The 25,533-nt window shown below is 39.3% G+C and overlaps 1 protein-coding gene and 1 pseudogene across 1 annotated transcript in view; one reads left to right on the top strand and one right to left on the bottom strand.

The window, feature by feature from the left end:
- LOC111153748 (DEAD-box helicase 10) overlaps nucleotides 1-25,533 on the bottom strand; it is a 270,832-nt gene that overhangs the window by 151,436 nt on the left and 93,863 nt on the right. The gene's annotated exons all lie outside the window — the stretch shown is intronic.
- LOC111153973 lies at nucleotides 1,092-14,243 on the top strand (annotated as a pseudogene).

The following is a 25,533-nucleotide window of genomic DNA, read 5'->3' on the forward strand; positions in this document are numbered from 1 at the left end:
CACTTTCCACCCCTCCATCAACCACCAGCAGCAATTCTCATTTGATCGGTCTGGAGTTAGAGGGTCTTTTAGTCATTAGGGGACAAGTCTGAGGACAAAGGTCAACTTGAAAGTAAGGCTGTCTGAACAGCAAGATGGAGAGAACACTGATCCGGACAATGCTGTTGAACTGACACCACAACAGCCTTTCATCAGGTTTCTTATTATGTAATTAATACATTGTTTTGTCTTCCTTTAAGCCACCTTGGGTTGTATTTTCCCTTACTCTGCTCAATTCGAACTACCTAAACACACAAAAAGCAATGCCACCAATCTTACATTACTGGTAACTACTCTTCAACTTGGCTCTGATTCAAGGTATAACAAGAGTGACCCAGCAATGACACTACTGGTTATTTACCCCAAAGATTCAGATGTAGTGGAAAAAAGGGCCATATGCACCCCAATGTTCATAGCAGCAATGTCCACAACAGCCAATCTGTGGAAAGAGCAGAGATGCCCTCCAACAGATGAATGGATAAAGAAGATGTGGTCCATATACACATTGGAATATTACTCAGCCATCGGAAAGGATGAATACCCAACTTTTGCATCAACATGGATGGGACTGGAGGAGATTATCCTAAGTGAAATAAGTCAAACAGAAAAAGTCAATTATCATACGGTCTCACTTATTTGTGGAACATAAGGAACAGCATGAAGGGCATTAGGATAAAGAAGAGAAAAATGAAGGGGGAGAATTTAGAGCGGGAGATGAACCATGAGAGACTATGGACTCCATACTCTAGAAACAAACTGAGGGTTTTAGAAGGGAGGAGGATGAGAGGATAGGTGAGCCCGGTGGTGGGTATTAAGGACGGCACGGATTGCATGGAGCACTGGGGGTTATACGCAAACAATGAATCATGGAACACTACATCAAAAACTAATGATGTACTGTATGGTGACTAACATAAATAAATAAATAAAGTACAACAAAAGGAGGAAGCCCCTGATCTAAATGGAATGTGCATTTTTCTTCTCCAAGGAAAGACAAAACAATAGATCACGCCAGTGCTGTAAGACATCTAGGCAGCCCCAGAGGTCCTGGAATGGGAAGCCAAGACAGCTTCCGTGGAGCCAAGGCCAAGGTGTGGATCTCCACCACCAAACTAAGCCACCTAGTCCAGGATATGAAAACTGATTCCCGAGAGGAAATCTGTCTCTTCTCCCTACCCACCAAGGAATCACTTTTTCCTGGGGGTATTTCCTGGGGAAGTACCTACTTCCTCAGTATTTCCTCAACGATGAGGTTTTGAGGATTATGCCCATGCAAAAGCAGACCCACACTGGCCAGCAGACTAGATTCAAGCCATTTGTCACCATGGGGGACTAGAACCAACTTGTCAGTCTAGGTGTTAGGCACTCCAAGGAGGCAGCCACTGCTGTACACGGGACCATCATCCTGGACAAGCTCTCCATGGTCCCTGTGTGGCAAGGCTACTAGAGGAACAAGATCAGCAAGGCCTCCACTGTCCCTTGCGAGGTGACAAGCCACTAAGGCTCTGTTCTAGTGGGTCTCATCCTCCTCTCCAGGAACACTGGCATTGTCTAGGCTCCTGTGCCCAACAAGCTGCTGATCATGGTGGGTACTGACAAGAGCTACACCTTGGCCAGATGCTGCACTGTCACCATGGACAACTTTGCCAAGATCACATCTGATGCCATCTTTAAGACCTAGATCCATCTCACCACCAAAGAGATTGGTGCAAAGAGATTATATTCACCAAGTCTCCCAATCAAGAATTTGGGGATCATCTCATAAAGATCCATACCAGGGTTTCCAGGCAGAAGACTCAGGCTGCAGTGTGATCATCACATACTTCACTTTACTTTCCTTGTATAAAAATTAAGACTATTAAAAAAATAAAGGATTCTGCCCTAAAATTCACTTCTAAACCAATTATTTAAATCTTTCTTCCTTTTGTTCTCCAAAGAGCATGGACAGCTTGGTGCTTCCAAGGCTCACTTCTCCCCGCAAACCCTGGATTTGATCATTCCTATTCCTCCCGAACCCACTGCCTCAGTCTCTTCAATGAGGTTCAGGAGCTGCTTTCCTTAGGCCTTTAAATATGTTCACATTTCCCAGTTCACATTTGTCAGTTCTTAGAACAAATAAATTGCAGGATATATTCCTTTCCCAACCAGCTACCCCTTGAAACCCAACCCCAGCTCCCTTCACAGCCAACCTTCTTGAACTGTGGTCCCCTCATCTCTTCATTTATCAACCCACTTTACTATGCCTTCCACCTCCAGTACTGGATTAAAATTGCCTGGGGAAGGACACCAATTATTGCCTCATTGCTAAAATTAAAGACTCCTATTAAGTCTCTACATTTCTTTCTTATTTTTAAGCCTCCATTAAAGTCAAAGTGTATGTTAGACACTAGATGTACAAAGTTGATTAAAACAGTCCCTATCTTAAGAAGCTCACAGTCTTATGCAAGAAATAGTCACAGAGACCATTTCAATATGGCAGTAAATAAGTTCAATGACACTGGTTTATACATAATAGACGGAAATCATAGGGAACTGGAGCTAGGAAATGGTTTCCAAGAAGAAAGAATAATCTCATTTTAAAGGTTTAACAGATATTCTTAATGTCATACAGTGAGAAAGGATATTTCAGACAGAACATATGTGTGTAAAGAAAAGGAAATGACCTAAACTCAGGCAACAACCATGAGCAGGAAGGAGAAGATAGAACCAAGAGAAATCAATTAACCTGTCATACAGAATTTGATACCACTGACTGCTCTTCCCTTTCTTCATACTCTCTGCCCTAACTACTCTCTTTCGTTGGATTTGTCTTCTATTCCAAAGAGTCTGTCCCCATCCTCCTCATACGCTAAATGCCCTCTGAAGATCTGATCCAAGCCTGCTACTGGCTAGCAAGCACTGCAAACGAAGTCATGGTAAAAAGTTTTCATTTGCAACTTTAATGACAGTACCGACAAGCAAAAGAATACTCAGTTCTCTCCACAGGATTAGTCAAATTAATTGCTTTCATAAAAGTAATGTACAAACTGGGGCGCCTGGGTGGCTCAGTGGGTTAAAGCCTCTGCCTTCGGCTCAGGTCGTGATCCCAGGGTCCTGGAATCGAGCCCCGCATCGGGCTCTCTGCTCCGCAGAGAGCCTGCTTCCTCCTCTCTGCCTCCCTGCCTACTTGTGATCTCTTTCTCTCTATCAAATAAATAAATAAAATCTTAAAAAAAATACTTAAAAAAAAGTAATGTACAAACATATTAAAAAATAGCAGTTACCAGGATATTATGGTGCAAGAATAGTGACTTAAGGTAAAGACTATTAATAAAATGCATTGAAGAGGAGCAAGCAGCAAGTGATCCTAGGGAAATAAAACTGCAGAATCTAAAGTGATTTAGTAATAGTCTAACTGGAATTTAATTGCAGATGAGAAAAATTGCTCATGTAAATTTTAACCAGATCTAGAAGATGTTCAAAAAGAACTGCAGAATGAATTAATGGTAGAAAAATTTTAGACTTGTGCTTTCTCTGAAGAATGCAAGTGGGTCTTCTACTTCCAAATTCAAATCTGAGAATGTCCTGAAGAATTGCCTGTGAGAATCACAATTCCTAAGCAGAAACCTAATAGGTGGTTTCTAAGGTAACTACAGCCCATATCCATACCATATTATCGACATATCAGAGTCATCACCTGAGCTTCCCAGAAATTAATTGGAAGAGCTGACATGTTATATTTGTACCCTAAGGCTGCAACCCTTTAAACAAATGAACTCCATGTTCTACATTAGGTGAATTTGCCAGTCGCTTTCTAAAGGAGAAAACACATCTTTGTAGAGGTCAAAAAGAAATATGTGAGAATAATCTCTTCTGATGGCTGTGCTCTTAATTCCCAATGGCGAATGGAAACAGAACTCCTTACGATGTTACAGAAGCAGCTTTTAAAAACTTTTAAAGAGATATCAAAACAAGAGCAATTCGGTTGTCCCATACATATTCTTTTGCTCATTTTATTTCTCTCAGAAAAAAAGAAAGTCTGCTAATTGTCTCTCCAAGAAAGAAAACAGCAAGGGAAGGGAGAGGATTCTTGGCTGTGCAATATGAGCTATACTCTCAGAACCTTTGATAACAGCAGCTCAGACTCTTCCTGCCTCCCTTTCAAGGAAAGCCATTTCAACTATAAATTAACAGAATCATTTTGGAAGGCAAGACAAAGACGCTTTCTTTTTTTACCCTTTTGGGGTAAGAAGAGAGAAAAGAAGGGGTCAACAGAAAATCTCTTCATACAGCTTAATATTATGAATACCACTTGGTATGTATCACAATGTGATAAAACTTGTGAATTTTTTTCATTCAATCCAATTCCACTAAATGAGCTTATTTGTAAGTGGATCAGCTGTCACCACATTGTAAACTGCATTTAAAATTATTTTCCTTCCTCTTGAGAATTTCATTTAATAGGCTTATGTAAATTAAGTACCTTTATTTACTGCCCCATCCAAACAGAAAGAGAGCAAGTCGTCAATAAGAGAAACATTTTGCAACAATATAGCAGGCATTCACATTAATAAGGTACTTGAGTAGAATACTAAAAATATGTTATTTCAATGCATTGTAACAAAACAGTATTGCTTGGGACAAAGAGACAAGGCAAATATATTTATGGAGGATGTGGTAAACTAGGAAAATTACAAATCCAATTAGCACTTGATAAAGAATTCCAATACAAAGCTTTTTAGAAATCGTGACTATTCAAATGGCAGTTATGCTGGAAACAAACCAGATAATACAGTTTCCTGGCCTAAACAAACACACTAGTCCTAAGTGGAAGCAGGAGGAGGGGGGGGGGGACTGTCCAGAAATCACTCTTTTAGTCACCTCAAAAAATTTTTCTTCTGATGCACAAACTCAGGAGAACAGGACAATTAGTTATATCTTCAGAAACCTGATTCAGCACCAAGTATTAAGGTAGTATTGTCAAGTCTGTTCTTTAATCTCTAACTTTTGCTTCCCTATCCTGTGCTCTGCTACTTGTAACCGCCCTTCTTTGTGTCATCAGTTACAGAGAAAGCCTGTTAAAAGAAAGCAATCAACTGTAACCTGGCATTTTACTTTTGGAAAGCAAGATGGCAAAACACATCTACAGCTGTGGCCATCATCTTCATCTCACCTGTGTGAACCATCCTCTTTCCCCAGGGCTTTCTATAAACCAAATAATTTAATCTTTGAACCATGAAAGATAGATTTTCTTACCTTTTCACACAGGATGAAAATGAGGCTCAAACGGTCAACTTGCAATTTGGGTCTAGCCCAGGAACACAAAGCCCATCAATGTAATACTCCACACTAACCAAATATGAGATCAAACCTATGTACCATCTTAATAGGTGTTATAAAAAGCACTTGACTAAATTATGCCCATTCATAATTTTAAAAAGAAAACACTCAAAACTAGAAATAGAGAACTTTCTCAATTTGATGAAGGACAACTATGATATGGGTAATCAGACATTTTGTTAACTTTCTAAGTTTTGTCTCCTTTATCAGGTAGCTTCTACCTGATAAAGGTAGGATATCCACAACCTTTATGCTTATAGTAAAGATGACCCTGGTTGGTAGACTGCATCTGGACTGGAAGAAATAATAATGTGATAGGAAGTACAAATTCAAACTTCTTCATAATGGACATGTCCCTTGCAGGGACCATGGAGAAGATACCTATGGAGTTATTAGAAGAGACAATAGCTCTGGAGGAGCATGAAAAGCTTCTAAGCTAGTATGGCTCTCCCACCTATTCTTTGGGGATCTTGTGTTCTTGCACCTGAACTCTCATAGGGGCAGAAGGTAGAGCAAGATTAACCCACAGAATGCAGCAAGGGCTCCTAAAGAAGAGGGACACCTGAGGTTGCTCTGAAGCCAAGTGTGGCAATTAATCTTTCTTCCCCTATCCAAATGTTTAGGTCAACCTAAGACAAACCTTGGGTGGGCCAAATGGAATAAAAAATTTAAATTCTATATCATACTTAATGGTTAAATATTAAATGTATTTCTCCAAAGATCAGGGAAAAGGCAACAATGTCCACTCTGCCCACTTCTTTTTGAAATTACATGGGAGGTCCTAGCCACTGCAAGAGGCAAGAAAAGTGAATAAACACATAAAGCCTGAAGAGAAAAATTAAAACTATTGCTTATGCAGATAATCCTAAAGAAATTAAAAAAAAAATCCTAACATAACAAATAAATCTACCAATGTTTCGGGATACAAAATCAAAATACAAACATCAATTCTGAGTTGGATGCATTAGCAACAACAACAAAAAAAACTTTTTTCAAATACCAGTTACATGTTATCAAAAATCTTAAAATATTTCAGAAGAAATTTTTGATAGGTGAGGAACACAGGATTTTTACGGGAGTGAAAATACTCTGTATGATACTATAATGGTGTATAAGTGTCATTACACATTTGTCCAAACCCACAGAATGTATAACACCAAAAGTACATCCTAACACAGAGTATGGATTTTGGGCATTTATGAATGTAGGCATCATTTTAACAAAGGTACCACTTTGAGGGAGTCTATGCATGTAGGAACATAAGAGGTATACTGAAAGCCTCTGTACCTTCCTCTCAATTTTGCTGTGAACCTCAAATTACTCCTAAAAAAATAAAACTTTAAAAACACATCATATCATAGCACCTGGGTGGCTCAGTTGTCTAAGTGTCTGACTTTTGATCTCACCTCAGGTCTTGATCTCAGCATGAGAGCTCAAGTGCCATGCTGGGCTCCACATTGGGCATGGAGCCTACTTAAAAACAACAACAACAAACACATCATAAAATACTTAAAAAGAAACAAAACTCTAAGACCTGTAACAGAAAATTCTAAAATGTGCTGCCAGAAAGAAACAAATACATATTCCATGTTTGAAAACCGGAAGATTCAGTATTGTCAATATAGACTTAATCTGCCAATTCTCAAATTGATCAGTGCCATCACCATTAAAGCCCCAACAGATTTCTTGCAGAAACTCACAAGTATATTCTAAAATTTACTTAGAAATTCAAAAGACTTAGAATGGGCAAAATATTGAAGGAGAATAAAGTTGAAGGGGTTACACTGCCTATTTCCATGACTTTCTCTAAAATTACCAAAGTAATTAAAGAAGTGCAATATAGGTAATAAGGACAGATATTAGATCAAAAAGAGAAGAACAGAAAGTCCAAAAACAAAACAGATCAACTGAGTTTAGGCAGCAAACAAAGTAAATTCCTGGGGAAAGAAGAAATGTTAAGAGGTGAAAATCCAGATGGAAGTAAACACACCTTGATCCCTACCTCATACCATAATCTTAAAAAATCCTTTCCAATAGAATATAAAACCAAAAAGTACAAAGCTTCTGGACAATAACCGAAGAGAGTATATTAGTGACATCTTGTTATAACAGAAGTTTCCATAGGCACAAAAAGCACTAGATTAGCAAGAAAAGAAAGAGATGTGAAGGAGACCCCAAAGGTTACAATTTCTGGACTTCAAAAGTTACCATTAAAAGAAAATAAGAGCCAACTGGGTGGCTCAGTCAGTGAAGCATCTGCCTCAGCTCAGGTTATGATCCCAGGGTTCTGGGACTGAGTCCACATCAAGCTCCCTTTTCTGTGGGGAGCCTGCTTCTCTCTCTCCCTCTGCCTGCCACTCCCCCTGCTTGTGTGCACTCTATCTCGGTCAAATAAACAAATAAAATCTTAAAAAAAAAAAAAACAAAAAAACAAAGGAAAGCTACAGACCAATAGAAAATATTTGCAAGAAATGTATGTGGAAAAGGAATGAGACTGTGTAAACTGTCTAGTTTTTCTACTGGGCAAAGACTTGAACAGAACCTTTTGCAAAAAATAGAGAAGGCTTAGGTCATTTCCACATCTTGGCTGTTGTAAATAATACTACAGTGAACATGGGGGTACAAGATAATCTCTTCAAAGTTGTGAGTTCATTTACTTCAGATATATCCTCAGAAGTACAACAGCCACATCATATAGTAGGTCTAGTTTTTTTGTTTTGTTTTGTTTTGTTTTGTTTTGAGGATTCTCCACACTGTTTTGCAAGTGGCTGTACCAATTTATATTCCCACCAACAGTGCACAAAGGCTCCCTCTTCTCCATATCCTTGTCAGCATTTATCTTTTGTCTTTTTGAGAACAATCATTCTAACAGGTATAAGGGGATATTTCAGGGGGGTTTTATTTGCATTTCTCTTACTATTAGTGATATTGAACACCTTTTCATGCACCTGTTGGCCATTTATATCTTCTCTGAGGAAAATGTCTATTCAAGTCCTCTGCCATTATTTGAATCAAATTTTTGCTATTTAGTTGTACAGTTTCCTTGAATATTTGGGAAGTATAGTTTGCAAATATTTTCCCCCATTCCGTAAGTTGCCTTTGCATTTTGTTGTTGGTTTTGTTGAGAGGAACAGGGGATTGGTTTTTTCTGTGCAAAAGTTTTTAAGTTTGATGTAATCCCACCTGTGTACTTTTGGGGTTTTTTGCCTGTGTTGTCATATCCAAAACAAACAAACAAACAAACAAACAAAAAAACCATTGCCAAGACCCATATCAGGGATTTTTCCCTATATTTTCTTCCAGGAGTTTCATGGTTTTGAATCTTAACTTTGTATCTTTAATATACTTTCACTTAATTTTTTTTTTTTTTAGTGTATAAATTAGGGTCCAGTTTCATTCTTCTCCATGTGGATATCCAGTTTTTGCCGCACCCTTTATGGACTATGTTGGCTCCCTTGTCAAATATTAGTTAACCATAATGCATGGGTTTATTCCTGGGTTCTCGGTTCTGTTTCACTGGTCCATGTATTTTTGTTTATCTATTTTTGTTTTTTTAAAGATTTATTGATTTAAGTAATCTCTACACTCAACATGGGGCTCAAACTCACAACACTAAGATCAGGAGTCACGTGCTCTACTGACAGCCAGGAACCCCTCACTGGTCCACATATCTGTTCTTAAGCTAGCACCATACTGCTTTGATTACTATAGCTTTGCAATACAGTCTGAAATCAGAAGAGATGTATATATGATAGAATATTATTCAGCCACAAAAAAGGAAATCTTGCCATTTGTGACAACATGGGTGAAATCTGAGAGTATTATAAGTGAAACAAGTCAGAAAGACAAGAACTGTAGGATCTTACTGACATGTGGCATCTTAGCAAGTCAAACTCAAAGAAACAGTAGATTGGTGGTTGCCAGGGGCCAGGGAACGGGGTCAAGATGGGAGCCGGTAGCCAAAGATACAAAGTTCCAGTTCAAAAATGAATATATTCTGGGCATCTAATATGAAGCATGGTAACTATACTAAACATTGGTTAATAATACTGTATTGTATACTTGAAAGTTGCTAAGAGGGTAGATCTAAAATGTTTTCACCACAAAAAAGGGGGAAGGTAACTATGTGAGGTGATGAAAATGTTCACTATCTTACACATTAAACATACACAATGTTATATATTAATCATCTCAAAGCTGGAGAAAGACAGATACAGGAATGGTCAAAAGTACAGGGAAAAAATGCTCAACATCATTAATCATAAAGGAAAAATGAATTAAAACCACAAACAGGACAGCTACTAGGAACAGCTAAAATTAAGACTACTAATACCGGGGCACCTGGGTGGCTCAGTGGGTTGTGCCTCTGCCTTCGGCTCAGGTCATGATCTCAGGGTCCTGGGATCGAGCCCCACATCGGGCTCTCTGTTCAGCAGGGAGCCTGCTTCTTCCCTCTTCTCTCTCTCTGCCTGCCTCTCTGCCTACTTATGACCTCTGTCTGTCAACTAAACGAATAAAATCTTTAAAAAAAAAAAAAAAAGACTACTAATACCAAATTTTATAGAGTACATGCAACAAATAGACACTGTCATATACTGCCATAATACAACTAGTCTGGCACACTGGCAGTTTTTGTTGAAAGCAGAAATTCTAACCTCAGCATTATAGATACTATGAACCAAAGAATTCTTGGCAAGCAAAACTATCCTGTACCTTGTGTGTGTGCACAGCAATCTCTTGGACCTCTCTCCACCCCCACCCAACCTGATTATCAAAAATGTTTCCAGACATTGCCAAATTCCCCCAGTGCAGCAAATCACCCACAGCTCACAACCACAGCTTTAAGTTACACGTACATCTATCCAGCAATTCCATCTCTAGGTATCTACCCAAAAGACTTGACCACAAGTGTCCTTTAAAAATCTGTACATGCGGGGCGCCTGGGTGGCTCAGTGGGTTAAGCCTCTGCCTTCGGCTCAGGTCATGATCCCAGGGTCCTGGGATCGAGCCCCGCATCGGGCTCTCTGCTCCGCAGGGAGCCTGCCTCCACCTCTCTCTCTCTGCCTGCCTCTCTGCCTACTTGTGATCTCTGTCTGTCAAATAAATTAAAAAAAAAAAAAATCTTAAAAAAAAAAATAAAAAAATAAAAATCTGTACATGCCTGATCACAATTTTCTTCATACTAGCCAAAAAGTAGTAATAACGCAAATGTCCATCAAGTGAACAGATAAACAAATTTTAGTTTCACATAATGGAACACAGCTCGGCACTGAAAATGAAGTAATGATTTGCATGTCCAACAGCACATATAAATTTTTAAAACATGTTGAGCAAAAGAGACCAGAAAGTACAAACTGCAGAATTATTTTTATTTGAAGTTCTAAAACAGACAAGCTAAGCTAGGTGAATGGAACACCAGTTGTGTCAGAGAGGGGCAGGGGGCAGGAAAGGGCATAAGGGAAATTTTTTAAAACCTCTAAAAATGTAAAATTTTAAGAATCAGTATTTCACTAAAACTACAAGTATGCAGAATTCCTCATGAGTAATTCTGAGCACATGTCAGTTTTTTTGATGTCGTGGTTATATGCTTATATTTTAAATAGTATTTGGGTGGGGAGAGTTTTTTAAAAGTTGATCTGTTCCTTTCAACAGCCTGTTCACACAAGCAAACCAAGGTCAGTCAGGTACTGCTTTGGAATGTTGAACTTAACTGGACGGATGCTAGAATTTCCACAACTTGACCCAGATACCAAGGCTTAGCTCCCATTTCTCCTTTTTACTCTTTTCAGTTAGCTGGTCATCAATTCCTGAATTAGACAGATAGGATCTCATTCATTTATTTGTTGATACATTCATTCAATTGTCAGATGAGCTTGTGCTTCCTTGTGAAGGTCACAGTCTTTAGAGCATCCAACTGCCAGTGTAACCTGACATATTTAAAAATCGGTATGCAGGGGCGCCTGGGTGGCTCAGTGGGTTAAAGCCTCTGCCTTCGGCTCAGGTCATGATCTCAGGGTCCTGGGATCGAGCCCCGCATCGGGCTCTCTGCTCAGCAGGGAGCCTGCTTCCCTTCCTCTCTCTCTGCCTGCCTCTCTGCCTACTTGTGATCTCTGTCTGTCAAATAAATAAAATCTTTAAAAAAAAAAAAAATCGGTATGCATTGCAAAACCAATTTAAGATTATTAACATTTTTCATTTCCATTTAATTTCCCATGACAACTCATCCTCATACTCACAATGTTTCCTTCATTTCACTAATGAGCTAAAGACAGCTTTCCCATTTATTTCAGCTCTTTCAGAATTGGATGTGTGTGGCAATACCAACCACTTAAATGAGGCAATATCCAATTCTGAATCGGCTTTGAAAACATTTCACTGTGTTCTACGTCACTCATAAAGCTATGCGGTACTGAGTTCTTTCACTAAAAGCAAACATGTAAGAAAAGTTTAAACTAATTACCAAGGGTCAATAGCAGCCAGACATCCAGTTATACAAACAGATGTGTCTTCTGGCTCCAGAGCAAGTTAGACACTGATCAGAGGAGGTAGCATTCGCTAAACAGAGAGCAATGTGTGATTTTCACTGGAGAGGAAAGGGATCCAAATCTACATCTTTCCTCAAAACATACCAAGAAACGGCATGAGAAAGCATATTTAATGTGCCTATATTTTTCTGTAATACGAACTATAAAAAGCAAAGCTTAAAAATCTTGGCTAGGGGAAAGACACAACAATATAAGAAAGCCTAAGGGGGCATGGGCTTATGGGGGGGGAAGGAATATGAAACAACATTCTCTCATGTACCAGATACGGGTTCCAGGAATTGCAGAAAAAATTAATGCCTGAGGTATAACTCAAGACTTGGTAAAAAATCAAACCAGAGATGTCCAGTTACAAACAATGGGATGAGTATACCCTCTGCTCCTTCCAAAAAGGAATAAATTAAAAAGCATTTGAGAAGTATAAACCCCCAAAAACCAAGAGAAAGAGAAGACGACAGTAGACAGCAAGTCATAATGTTTTAGTACTACGTTAGGTGGATGAACAACAGTAAGTCAGCAGTGAAGAAAATTGCAACCAAAGAGCCTGCACCAGGAAATGCCCACAACACAATCCCTGTTCACGCTGGCAGACAATGGCTCTCATCTCACCAAGTGCAATAAACTAGAGCAACCCTACTCCTAGACTGAATTACAGCATCAACTCTTACCAGACACCACATTTCCTACTAGATACAAATAAGACTTCTGTGTCAACTAGTTCAAAGCCAGTTGGGGTGGGTGTAGGGCCTAATATTATCAAGTACTTGCAGACTTTCCTTAACTGCTTACACAGCAATAGTTCGTTTTTGTGGTGTTGGTTTTCGTGAGAACACCTTTAACCCATTCGCCCATTAAGTGATTTCCTTTGTGCTTCCTCGCAGCTTTGGCCCATTCCCCAGCCTGTCATTCTTGGTCTCAGAGAGCCAGGGCCATCTCCCCTGTCCGTGTAAGTAAGACATCCTCTCTTATGTTTCTCTGACCTGAATACTCATGCTCCCAACTAGAGGTTTCAGGGCCAGATCGTCCATCTCACTGCTATGGCACATTCCCAAACAATTAAGTGAGAATACAGTACAAACTTCTAAACACGCAGTAGCTTTAAAATCCTTTTTATAAGCAACTCTGTGATGTATATGAATTGCTCCTACTGTATTTCGTCCTCCTCAGTTTAGCTGTAAAGAGACTAATGTCAAACCTTTAATATCTATGGAAATCAGTATCTGTAACTCTGTAGTGACAAAGCAAGGTTCCAGGGAAAGACTGAGAAACAGCTAGATAACAAAGTGCAAAGTGCACTGAAGTGTGTGTATGTGAGCACATATGAGTGCACAGGTTAGGAAGCACAGAGGAGAGAAAAAAGGCTCATAAATCTTCCAGACATAATTTGGTATAAAAAAAACAAGCATTTTATAGTTCCAAAAACAAAGACTATGGCACATAAAGAATGCAGGTAGACAGGAAGACCTCATTAAAAGACAAGATACCGGGGCCCCTGGGTGGCTCAGTGGGTTAAAGTCTCTGCCTTCGGCTCAGGTCATGATCCCAGGGTTCTGGGTTCGAGCCTCGCATCGGGCTCTCTGCTCAGCGGGGAGCCTGCTTCCTCCTCTCTCTCTGCCTACCTCTCTGCCTGCTTGTGATCTCTGTCAAATAAATAAATATAATTTAAAAAAAAAAAAAAAGACAAGATACCAACACCACGTACTGCTCCCTTGATAGGTAAATCTCCAAAAGCAAGAGCCAATCATCTTTAGTGGACAGAAGGAAACATTAGGGTTGAGCTGGGATTCTATTACAAGTAAAAGGTCTACTTCCTAGGGAGATAAACATTCTTACCTGCTCATTTACATGAGTACAGTAAGGTTTACAATAGTAAACAAACTACAGTTCAACAGAACGGTTAGTCTGTATCTTAGTCAAGATACACTATGCTACTGTTTATATGTCAGCCAGTAGTATAAAAAAGAATATAGTGGTTGGAATATCCTGGGCCCTAACAAACAATCTCAAAGAACAAAGTTCTTCATTTTCTCTCTTGGTTCTTCAACTGGGTCAGGGTTCCTTAGTCAATGATTCTCAAAATGTGGTACACAGATCACCCACCACTGCCACCACACCCTTTTAGGAAGTCTGCAAGATCAAACCTATGTTCATAAAAATGCTGAGATGTTTTACCATCTTGACATTTTCAGTTATGATCCAAAAGGACCAGTAGATAAAACTGCTGGTGCATTAGCACCGATCAAGGAACTGGCAACAAGCAACTTTTGTATTCGCCACCTCCACATGCTCCTTACGACAGAAGATGTCAGCTGCCCCTACAAATGCCCTTTCGTAAACCAGTAAAAGTTACTGATTTCATTAAATCTCAACCCTTAAATACAAGTCTATTCCTTTTCTGAGGCTGCCATACCATAAACTTGGTGGCTTAAAATCGGCATTTATTCCCCCAGAGTTCTGGAGACCAGAAGTACAACATTTAAACATCAGCAAAGCCACACTCCCTCCAAAGAGTCAAGGAGAGAATCCATTCCTCACCTCTTCCAGCTTCTGCCCGCTACAGCTATTCCTTGGCTTGTATCCATCTTACTCTCACCTCTGCCTCCACGATCACACATGACCCCCTCTTGCCCAAATGCATCTTCTCTTCTGTCTCTCTCCCATATGGATACTTATCACTGGACATAGGCCCTACTCAAATAATCCAAAATGGTCTCCCAGTCTCACAATGTTCAACTTAATTACATTTCCAAAGACTCCTTTTCCAGGAAAGATTCTCAGATTCCAGGAATCAGGATGTGGACATATCTCCTGAGGGCAGTCATTCAGCCCACTCCAAGTGTCTCTGAGATTCTGTGTGACAGTGTCCTGTTGCATAGTGCAAGACAATGGTTATTTCTAGGAAAAGCACTTCTGAGACCGTTGAGATGCAACCAGAACCAGACGCCTTTTGCACACACACCATTATCACTTAAAACAACTGACAAGCTACAGTGCAAAAACAAGAGCGGCCCTCAAGGACGAAAATTTGTCTGGTACTATCAGTAGGGCCTTGGTGTAACTAAACTCTGACCCTCAAGGCTAAGCCTTGATGTTCTCCTGTTAAACATAACTAACCATTAACATCAGATAATACCACTTTGACCATCACAAATCTAAACAAAAACAGAATATCGTCCAAACCACAAATGACCAAATAGCCCCCTCTACTGGCTAATAAGAGTGACTGCTGCTTCCTTACCATTTATTCTTTCTTAAATATACGATTTAAGATACCCAGTTACAGAATCTGTACACCAGTTACCCCCAGCATCTAATCCAGCACAAAGCCCCCTTCTTTTAGCTCTCTCTTGAAACATCTAACACAAACCCAAGTCCCATAAGAAATCCCTCCTGACAAATTCTTACTGAGTAATCTTCCTGGCTGCCACAAGTAATAAACCCAACTTCCTCCACTACAGGTGAATTGCTCGTAATGTTTGTCTAGACAGCACTGGCAGTGGTTTCTGAGTCTTGGACATTCACAGTATTTCTTCAAATAAGAACAAAGTGAGCCTGTTACTTCAAGGAAAACAACCAACAGCATGTACTGCCAATGATAAAACTCAGGCTTTCAAGAGAAAATTCTATTTTTAGCTAACTTTTACCTCTCATGTGCCAGATGGCTTCCCAATATTTAAAGACTTCTCCTAAATGGGGATGGTGCTGATATTAACAAATATGGGCAGTGGGGTAGAAAGTTCTCATTATAAAATGAACTGGGTCACCTTTTGGAAGATCTGCATAATTCAGAGCAGTATTTTCCAAATAAAGCATGAAGTTTCAAAATAACGCATAAGAAAAAGATATTTTCAGAGTACAAGACAGACTAATGAATTTTATTTTACCAAAGAATAAAAGGCCAACTAATGGCAACTAATCTTTAAGAAATTCTCAGTGGCTAGTTCTAGTGTAGTATCAAAGAACAACCACAATTACTTGAGAGGGCTATTTCAACACTCCTCTTCTTCCAAGTACAATTACGTGGGAGGCCAGATTTTCCTCATATACTTGGATAAAACATGCTGCAAACAGACTGAACTCAGAAGCTGTTATCAGAATCCAGCTGTCTACAATCCTATTTAGCCAGATGTTTAAAAGATTTGCAAAAATATAATAGTGCCACTTTCTTTTTTTTTTTTTTTCCAGAAAACTTTATTTTGGATAAAAACTCTTAGGGGAGTTTTTATCCAAACATGGATAAAGGTTGCTAACATGGGATAAGGTTGCTATTTTAAGTTATTATAAATTTCTTTTCAGTGTTAGCTTCTGATACAGTAAATATCAAGAAATACAACCCACAAAAACAAAAGCTCTTTGGGGCTCTCAATAATGTCTACAAATTTCAAGAGTTCTTGCAATCATAAAGTTTGCGAATTACTAGGCTAAAGCATTCCTACTTTTCTTTTCTTTTTTTAAGATGTTTTATTTATTTATTTGTTAGAATGAGAGACAGAGAGCACAGGCAGGCAGAGTGGCAGGCAGAGGAAGAGGGAGAAGCAGGCTCCCCGCAGGGCAAGGAGCCCGATGTGGAACTCTATCCCAGGAGACGGGGATCATGACCTGAGCCGAAGGCAGCCGCTTAACCAACTGAGCTACCCAGGTGTCCCTAAAGCATTCCTACCCTTCAAAATAACCTCCTTTTTCTAGAAACCCACCAGCTTCAGTAACTTTCTATGACAAAGAATTTACATTCAGGTTATTCAAATTTTATTTCACACAATTAGCAGATACAACACAACTGAAACACAATTTCATTCCCAATGCTTCTTTCCATGTTTCAAGATCTCAACAATATGAAATTAAGAGTATATACATAAACAACCAAATTCACAACAAATTAAATGAACAACAGCAGGTGAAAGTTTACACAGATAGTTGTCTGAGAAAACTCCCAAACCAAGAAATTCATCTAAGTGAAGCCTGGAAAACCTCAGGTGCCAAACAAATACTAAACAGGTCTGGAGGAACATATTTGCAAACTACCCTACAGAATTTCCACAGGGCCTGAACATAACTTCAGAATCCAAAATTATGAAAAACACATGGAAACAACCCATCATAAGAAAAGAGTAACCATACACAAAACACGGGGGTTTGTATTTCCAAGACACTTAGGTCAACAGAATTACACAGTAGAGATTCAAATAATTAAGTTTCAAATTTACTAAAGATAGGAGAAATAAAAAAACACGAGAATAAGTTCTTTTTAGGGTCGATTAGAAATCAAATAGAACTTAATGGAATGAAAATAGGCACCGAAGTTTAAAGCTCCATGGTTGGGCAAAACAATTAGATACAGATGAGGAGAGCAGAGGTGAGTTGGAAGATAAATCTGAAGAGTTAAGCAGAAGGCAAGCACGGAGATAATGCAATGGAAAATATGGAAAGGAGATTATTACAAGATCCGGAGAACAAAAGCCCAAGAGACTAGATATTATCAATTGTAGTTTCCTCAGATATAAGAAGTATGAATCCTCATCTGTGAACTCACAGAGAAAAATCAGAAGGAAAAAATCAAATTACTACAGAAGACTGACAAATAGCAATGGCAAAACCCAGCAGAGAGTGGGATAATATCCTCAACTGACAAAGATAACTTATAGTAGGGTGGCTCAGAGGGTTAAGCCTCTGCCTTCGGCTCAGGTCATGGTCTCAGGGTCCTGGGATCGAGTCCCGCATAGGGCTCTCTGCTCGGCAGGGAGCCTGCTTCCCCCTCCCTCTCTGCCTGCTTCTCTGCCTACTTGGGATCTCTCCCTCTCTCTGTCAAATAAATAAATAAAATCTTTAAAAAAAAAAAAAAAAAGAAAGAAAGAAAGAAAGAAAAAAAGATAACTTACAGCACCCAACCAAAGCAACACTTAAATCTAGCATACTCAGACAAAAACAAAGTATCTACTACCAACATATCTGCACTGAAAGAACTACTAAAAAATGGTATTTTGAGAAGAAAACTAGATCAAAAATGAGAAAATGGGGTACAAGTCTTGAGCAACTAAATAAATTTGCAGGTGTACTTTTAAAGAATAAGCACTGTTCCTCAAGGGGTGGAGAAACAATTAACGTTAGAGACATAAAATACATGAAACTAACATACTGAACATAGTAACAGTTGAGTTGGGAAAGTGACTGAAGTTAAGGGGTCCAAGGGTCTCCTACCTATCCAAGAGGAAGGCAGAGAAAATGGTTCACTTTAGATTTAAATCAAGTATGCTTTTATCACATCAAGGGTAACCAAAACGTCTGAAAGTCGAAGATAACCAGAAACATATAACAAACTGAAAAATAGCACCGCAGTGTGCTGAAAGCCAAGTAAGTCTGGGTACTGATATAAACTGCTCTGTGATTCACAAACTCCCACTCTTCCTCAGAGAACTGCTCATATAATTTGTAACAAGTCACCTGACATATGAGTCAATGAGAGTGCCAGTGTCAACCATATAATGTTAGAAAACCTTAGGTTCTCTCTCTCAAGATAAACATATAAACAACAACAACAAAAGCTCTAACTTTCTTCTAGCATCCTAAAGGATACTCCTACACTTCACTCTGCAAAGACAAATATAAGCCTAGGATTTTATACTAGGGAAAACCTGCCCAGATAAAATACTGTAAGAACCATGAGATAACCAGGCAAAGAAGGGGCTAAGTGAAGAGTGTGCAAAGAGATAAAACAGCATAAGCGAAGGCCAAAGGGATAAAAGAGCACAGTCCGTGTAAGAAAACAACACACAGTTTGAAATTGTAGTTCTTAACTGCTAGGGTACAAAGCTCATGTCCCTGGCATTCACTCCTAAAATCCAAAAGGAGACATCCTTATCCTCACTGTAGAAGATAAAGCTGCTGGTGGATCCCAGTCTAATCTTCTGCACCTCCCTCTCATCATAATCCACGTCCCGTGCTTCCCACATGTTATCAAGTCTCAGATGCCTGAACTGGAAAGCAGACAGAGTTTCACTGTTTGGCTTCAAAGGAACATGAAATCAAAATGCATTTCCAATGTACAGATGCCCTTTTACACTGCCTTTTCTCAGAATATATCTCGGTGTAAAACAAGTCATCACAATACTGACTCCCAGTAAGTGGTAGGACAATTCCACAGGTGAACTGTTGACTGACTGCTGAAAGCATCTACACAGGCCAAAGACTACTGGCAATGCATCACGAGGAGTCCATAACACTTAGGGCCCATTTCTTCTTTCTCTTTCACTCTCTTAACAGGGAAGCCGGAAGAGCTGGCTCCCCAGAAGTGGAAGATGCCCTTGTGGCCCCTACCAACATTTAACAGACATCAGGCAATGAGCAGGCATTACTTGACAAAGAGTTCTCAAGTAATGAAGACTTCCATACCCATTCCAATTGAAGCTATTAATCAAACAACTCAAGACCTAATGGTTGCACACCGGCCTGACCAGTTAATTACTCTACCAGCTTTCTGCAACTGCACCCAGTTCTTTACACATTTATTCCTTCACTCAGTCAGTCACTCAAATACTCGGTGAGTATTAACTATGTACCAGGAACTGGTACCGGTTGCTTGTGATGAAAACAAATATTCCTGCCCAATATGACTCCAGTACTACAATTTAATCTCAAGAAGAACTACAGCTTTCTTTAAACTAACCTTCCCCTTCATATTGGCTTTGTTTAAAATCCTGAGTAATTCACGTAAGACTCATACCCATGTGACTCTAAGTTGCTCCAAATCTAAAGAACTGGGAGGAGAGAAATACATCTTACTTAGTAGGTGCTCAAGAAATGTCCAGCTAAACAGGGGGGCGCCTGGGTGGCTCAGTGGGTTAAAGCCTCTGCCTTCTGCTCAGGTCATGATCTCAGGGTCCTGGGATCGAGCCCCACATCGGGCTCTCTGCTCAGCAGGGAGCCTGCTTCCTCCTCTCTGTCTCTGCCTGCCTCTCTGCTTACTTGTCTGTCGAATAAATAAATAAAATCTTTAAAAAAAAAAAGAAATGTCCAGCTAAAGCAATGACGATCATTAAAAAAAAACCTGAAAAAAATTAGCTTACAATGGTTTTCAAGCAAGAATGTCCAAAGTCATGTGGCTAATAAGAGCTACTTTCACCTAGATTATGCACTTGTTTTTATTTTAACTGTCATCCTAAAAATAAAGGACTGATCAGACATTACAAGGAACAAGGAATGGATATCATCATATAAATGGTACAAAACCAATTGCTTAGTTATGTACTCATTTACTTCTTCCTGAAGAAAATTGTGCTAGGTTCTAAGAAGGGTATAAAAGCAAACAAAACAATTCTGCCTTCATAAGCTTATAATTGACTAGAGGAGGAAAAGGGTACAAAAGTAACAGAAACAAAGGCTAACACTATGAGAACTATAAATGTAGAGACCTATGGAAATAAGCTGTGGGAAATACACAATTCGAAATCATGTTTTAAAGCAACATACCATCAATTTTTTTTTAAAGATTTTATTTATTTATTTGACAAACAGAGATCACAAGTAGGCAGAGAGGCAGGCATGGAGAGAGAGAGGAGGAAGCAGGCTTCCCACTAAGCAGAGAGCCTGATGCGGCACTCAATCCCAGGACCCTGGGATCATGACCTGATCTGAAGGCAGAGGCTTTAACCACTGAGCCACCCAGGCATCCCCATCAATTAACTTTAAATTAGGCAGTGCTGAAGTTACAAATACAACTGTGACTCACGATGATCCATTTTATAAGCACCTATGACTCAAGACTCCAACATATTGATGAGAAGCTATTTCCATTTCCTTAAAACATAGTCAAATTCATCAACAATGAGCAGTTGGTTACAGTATCACCTAACTCAATCTTCCACTTCATCCAATACCACCTCACTGCACCCAGTAATATGCGAAGCACACAGTGGGCAATTAAATGACTGCATTGCAGACCTGACTTAATTTTTTAAAAACCTATCTATTGAGATGCAGATCAAAAATCATTTTGTGGTGCTCACGTGAAAAACAAGGTGCAGGAACAAATGTCAACCACCACGGTTAGGAACATATTTTGCAATGCAGAAGTAAACTGACATGTATTAAATACAAAATAACTCTTGGATTTAATATGAGGTTGTCAAATCTCTCAAACTGCCGTCAAAATATTTTATTTCCTCTCAGCAGCTGATGTGAGACTGTGGCTACAAATATTTTTCTAGGCCAAATTTAAAGACAGAGCACCTAATTTACTTAAATCTAACAGCACCTTGTCATCGAGTCCTAAGTAACATGTTTGAAAGGGCTGTAAGTAATTCTCTCATACTGTGGTACCTAAAACCTGAATACCGGTGTTTTTTTAATCAAATACTCTAAGTTTACATGGACTTAAGAATTCGATGAAGGGACAATACGAAGATGCTGCATGGAACTCCAGAAGCAGCCAACTTTTTACATCCAGCACCACTACAGCTGTTCCAACACTTCCATCAGTGGTAAGCCAGTAACAGACCGTTACAGTCACTGCCTCAGCGTCACGGTACAAATCCACTTTGCTGAACTGGCAAAATACTAAAACTGAAGACTTCCCTCTATCTTTCAAGTCTATGAAAAAATTTTGCTTTCTTCGGTATATTTTTATTTAATTTGAAGGTCAATTAAAATCTTGGACGAACGTTAATAAACAAAGTAAAAACGAAGAAATGAGTATTAGATTTTTTTTTTAAAAGATTGTATTTATTTATTTGACAGAAAGAGAGAGGAAAGGAGGTCCCCTGCCTAGCAGAGAGCCTGACGCAGGCCTCAATCCCAGGACCCTGAGACCACGACCCGAGTGGAAGGCAGAGGCCCAACCCACTGAGCCACCCAGGCGCCCCATAAGTATTAGATTTTAAACTGCAACCCATGTAGATCTGTTTACATTTGCATGTCCTGTCTCAGAATATGCTTCTAAAGAACATGCCTTTTATTCCAAAGCAAACAGAATGAATGTGAAGTTTTAACTTTATTTTATGATTTATACTAGAATCACCATAGCTGTGACACTTCAAAAGGTATTTTATCCAAGTACTAAATCATTGTACCGCAGTTCTCAAATCATTATAGATTTTTAAGAGACAAAGTCAAGGAAAGCAATGTTTTAAAATGCATTCTATGCCCCATTTCATTCCATCTCAAATCAGATTTGGTATTTCTTACCTTCTATAGTGTCACGGTAGCATCTCATGTGTGTGTGCTTTTCCTAAGCTTGGTTTGTTTTTGTTGTTTTGCCCTCTGAATGTCCTAATTTACAATGCCTGTTTGCAAACATACTGAAAGTTATCTGCACAGTAGTGAACTTCATTTCTGAAAAACAACTTCAGAATACTTCCCTCCTGCACCAAAATTAATTAACAACCCCTGTAAACAACTCTCTCACTCTTCATCTTGTGTTCTATTTGGCTAAACCAAAAATTTCCTGGACAGGATTATACTCCTTTGATGTTGTGTTTGGTTATTCCACAGCATTGCAAGAAGCAAATTTCACTTTGCCGCTACTCTAACACAACACAGACGGCCCTGCAAAGGCAGTTCTCAAACATAAATCTGGGGTTATAAAATTGCACTAAAGGGGCGCCTGGGTGGCTCAGTGGGTTAAACCCCTGCCTTCGGCTCAGGTCATGACCTCAGGGTCCTGGGATCGAGCCCCACATGGGGCTCTCTGCTCAGCGGGGAGCCTGCTTCTCCTTCTCTCTCTCTGCCTCTCTACTTGTGATCTCTGTCAAATAAATAAACAAAATCTTTTAAAAAAAAAAATTGCACTAAAATACAAAGATTTTTTTCATTTAAAGCCTACCAAAGGATTCAGATGTTTCACCTTCGAAATCAAAATGGCCTATTTCCACAATTTTCTTTTCTCACCTGGTCAACAAAATTAAAGCTCCACATTTAGAATGGTTGACCCTTGTCAATTTGTATTTTCTGCCAATTTGAAAACATTTATAGTTCTCATTGTATTGTTCTTTGTTTCTGTTACTTATATACCCTCTTTCTCGTCTAGCAGAGTATAAGCTTATGAGGGCAGAATTGTTGTATTTGCATGTTTTCTTTAAATATTAGTTATTCTTATACAAAATTTTAAAACTGAACTGTTCAGTGCAGTATTACTAGGTAGAGAAACCCTTTGTTTTTTACTATACATACATTTTGAACAGAATCAAGTATTTTCTCTCCCACCTGGTTTCTTTATTTCCCCCATTAAAACAGAACCTAGTATCCAATGAATCACAACTCAATTTAAACTCAATTTTAAAAGTCCACTGTTCTTTCACCAAATGACTCTGGTTATATCAAAACACAGCTATAAAACATCTCAAAACACAAAGCTTTCTACCCATTTAAAAAAGGAAGCCCAATAAATTCAACACTGGAAAAAGCATGGTGCTCAATGAGACGGTAAATCTTAATATATGTTCATTCACATGTGTCGAGCATCCCCACATCTCTCACCTGGTAATTTGATTGGTTTTATGTGCTATTAACACATTGTTTCTGGGCTAAAATGCCTCACTGATACTTCTTAGAAATATTTATGTTACTGTGGATTCCCCTTAAAACAAGAGGACAGAGACTATAAAAATAAGCGCAAGAGAAGATGACCTTCAGGAAAGCCTATGAAATGAAACATCAGTGCCATCCCACTCCATTCAGAGGAGCTCTCAACTCAGTACCTCTGCTACTGTGCAGCTGGGTCTGGCAGCAGAGGAACTGAAACAAGAGGAAGAAGAGCATCAGGCCCTTCTTTGGATCTGTTAAATGAGCACCTGTTCTGCCCAGTCATGGGGATTTGTGGCAAGGATCACCAACTTCTTCCACTCTGCATGGAGACATGTGCTACAGTACAACTCTGTTCAAGAATCAGTGAGAACACAAGAGGCAGCAACAGAGGAACAGAGAAAAGGATCCCTATGCACGACGGTTGCCTTTTAACTAGAATTTATTTGTTTAAAACATGATACAGAAATTCAAAGATATTCTAATGGGAATCAAGTCATTCTATATACAAGGCAAGAAAGAGCCAATTTTTGACATTTAAGGAATAACACTGCTCTGAAAAAGGGAAAAGGAAAGGAACATTCATCATCAACCAAACAGTGTTTTTCATGGGTATGTGGAATAAAAATACTTAATATAGAAAATAAGGTAAAATAGTACATAATTTTTAAATAAATGTCCCCCAAAACTGAGATCACTGATCTAGAAATAACTTTGCTTTCCTCTAACTTTAATGGATACAATTTGCTCACCTCCAGCAAGATCTGCCTCATCACAGGGTGAGACCATAGAAAGGTATTCTGAGAACCTCCATCTCTTAAAGGCTTTAACTTAGTAATCAAGTTCCCCTTAGTGCAGAAGAAAGCCTCTAGCTGGCCTGAAGGTCTCGTCCTGCTTTCAGGGCCTCCTTCCTAGTTTTTGCACATTGGTTTCCCAGTTTCTAAGCCCGGGCTTCTGATCTACACTGATAATACCCTGTTCCCATATCAGCAACAGAAAGGGATCTATTTATTATCCTAGAGTCCCTGATTTGTTTGTGTACTTCTTTGTTTTCACAAGCACAATATAAATAAGCCACACTGTTTGCTTGATAACATGATCCTCCTAAATGGGAAAATAGCTCAAGGAGGAATGACTACACAGTCTGTTGACTTCTGGTACCTAAATATGGACTCTGATCTGTTTCTATCTCACTAGTACATATCTGTGTTATGTTATTATATTTTTAAGTTAAGGTAGATGCTGGCAGTGAAAACTAGACAGCTAGCCTGGATCTCTGTACAGCTAGTTCTGGATCTCTAGAACTTAAATAAAAAGACATAAGTAACACATGTATTATATATTTGAGCATTTCATTCAGTGACAAGCAAACCAAATAGAATCATTAGGACAAAGAATACCCCAAACATCAGAATTTGAGAGCAAGGAAGGGAGCTGACACAGCGTCTAGGCTAGCTCTCGCAGGTCTGCTATGAGGAAGACAGAAATTAATAGTCAAGGTTAGAAACATGAACAGCCACTTGATCAAGGTCAGTATCAGCAGACTGAACCTGGTTTGCAGATCATACTTTTAGTAGTGCTTTAGAACAAAACAGACAGTTCTTTGGGGTTTCCCAGTTTCTTTACCTAGCAACCAAAGATCCCTGAGAGTATCTGTCACAAGCAGAAGACACTACACATCTAAAGAATTCCCTGTATTTTTCAATCTAACAAACCTGCTAGAAAATGAAATGAGCTATATACAGGGACGCCTGGGTGGCTCAGTTGGTTAAGCAGCTGCCTTCGGCTCAGGTCATTCTCCGAGCGTCCTGGGATCGAGTCCCGCATCGGGCTCCTTGCTCGGCAGGGAGCCTGCTTCTCCCTCTGCCGGGAGCCTGCTTCTCCCTCTGCCTCTGCCTGCCATTCTGTCTGCCTGTGCTCACTCTCTCTCCCTCTCTCTCTGACAAATAAATAAAATCTTTAAAAAAAAAAGAAAGAAAGAAATGAGCTATATACAAAATGAGTGATCCACACTGGCTCCTAGAGTTCATTCCATTGTCTTCCCTGTGTTGCTTACATCTGTTTACTAAGTTTTAGAATTGCAACAAAAGATCAAGGCTGCTTGCTAGTTTTCACTGCCAAA

Source organism: Enhydra lutris, unplaced genomic scaffold, assembly GCF_002288905.1.
Source record: "Enhydra lutris kenyoni isolate GAN:26980312 unplaced genomic scaffold, ASM228890v2 scaffoldscaffold34, whole genome shotgun sequence".
NCBI lineage: Eukaryota > Metazoa > Chordata > Mammalia > Carnivora > Mustelidae > Enhydra > Enhydra lutris.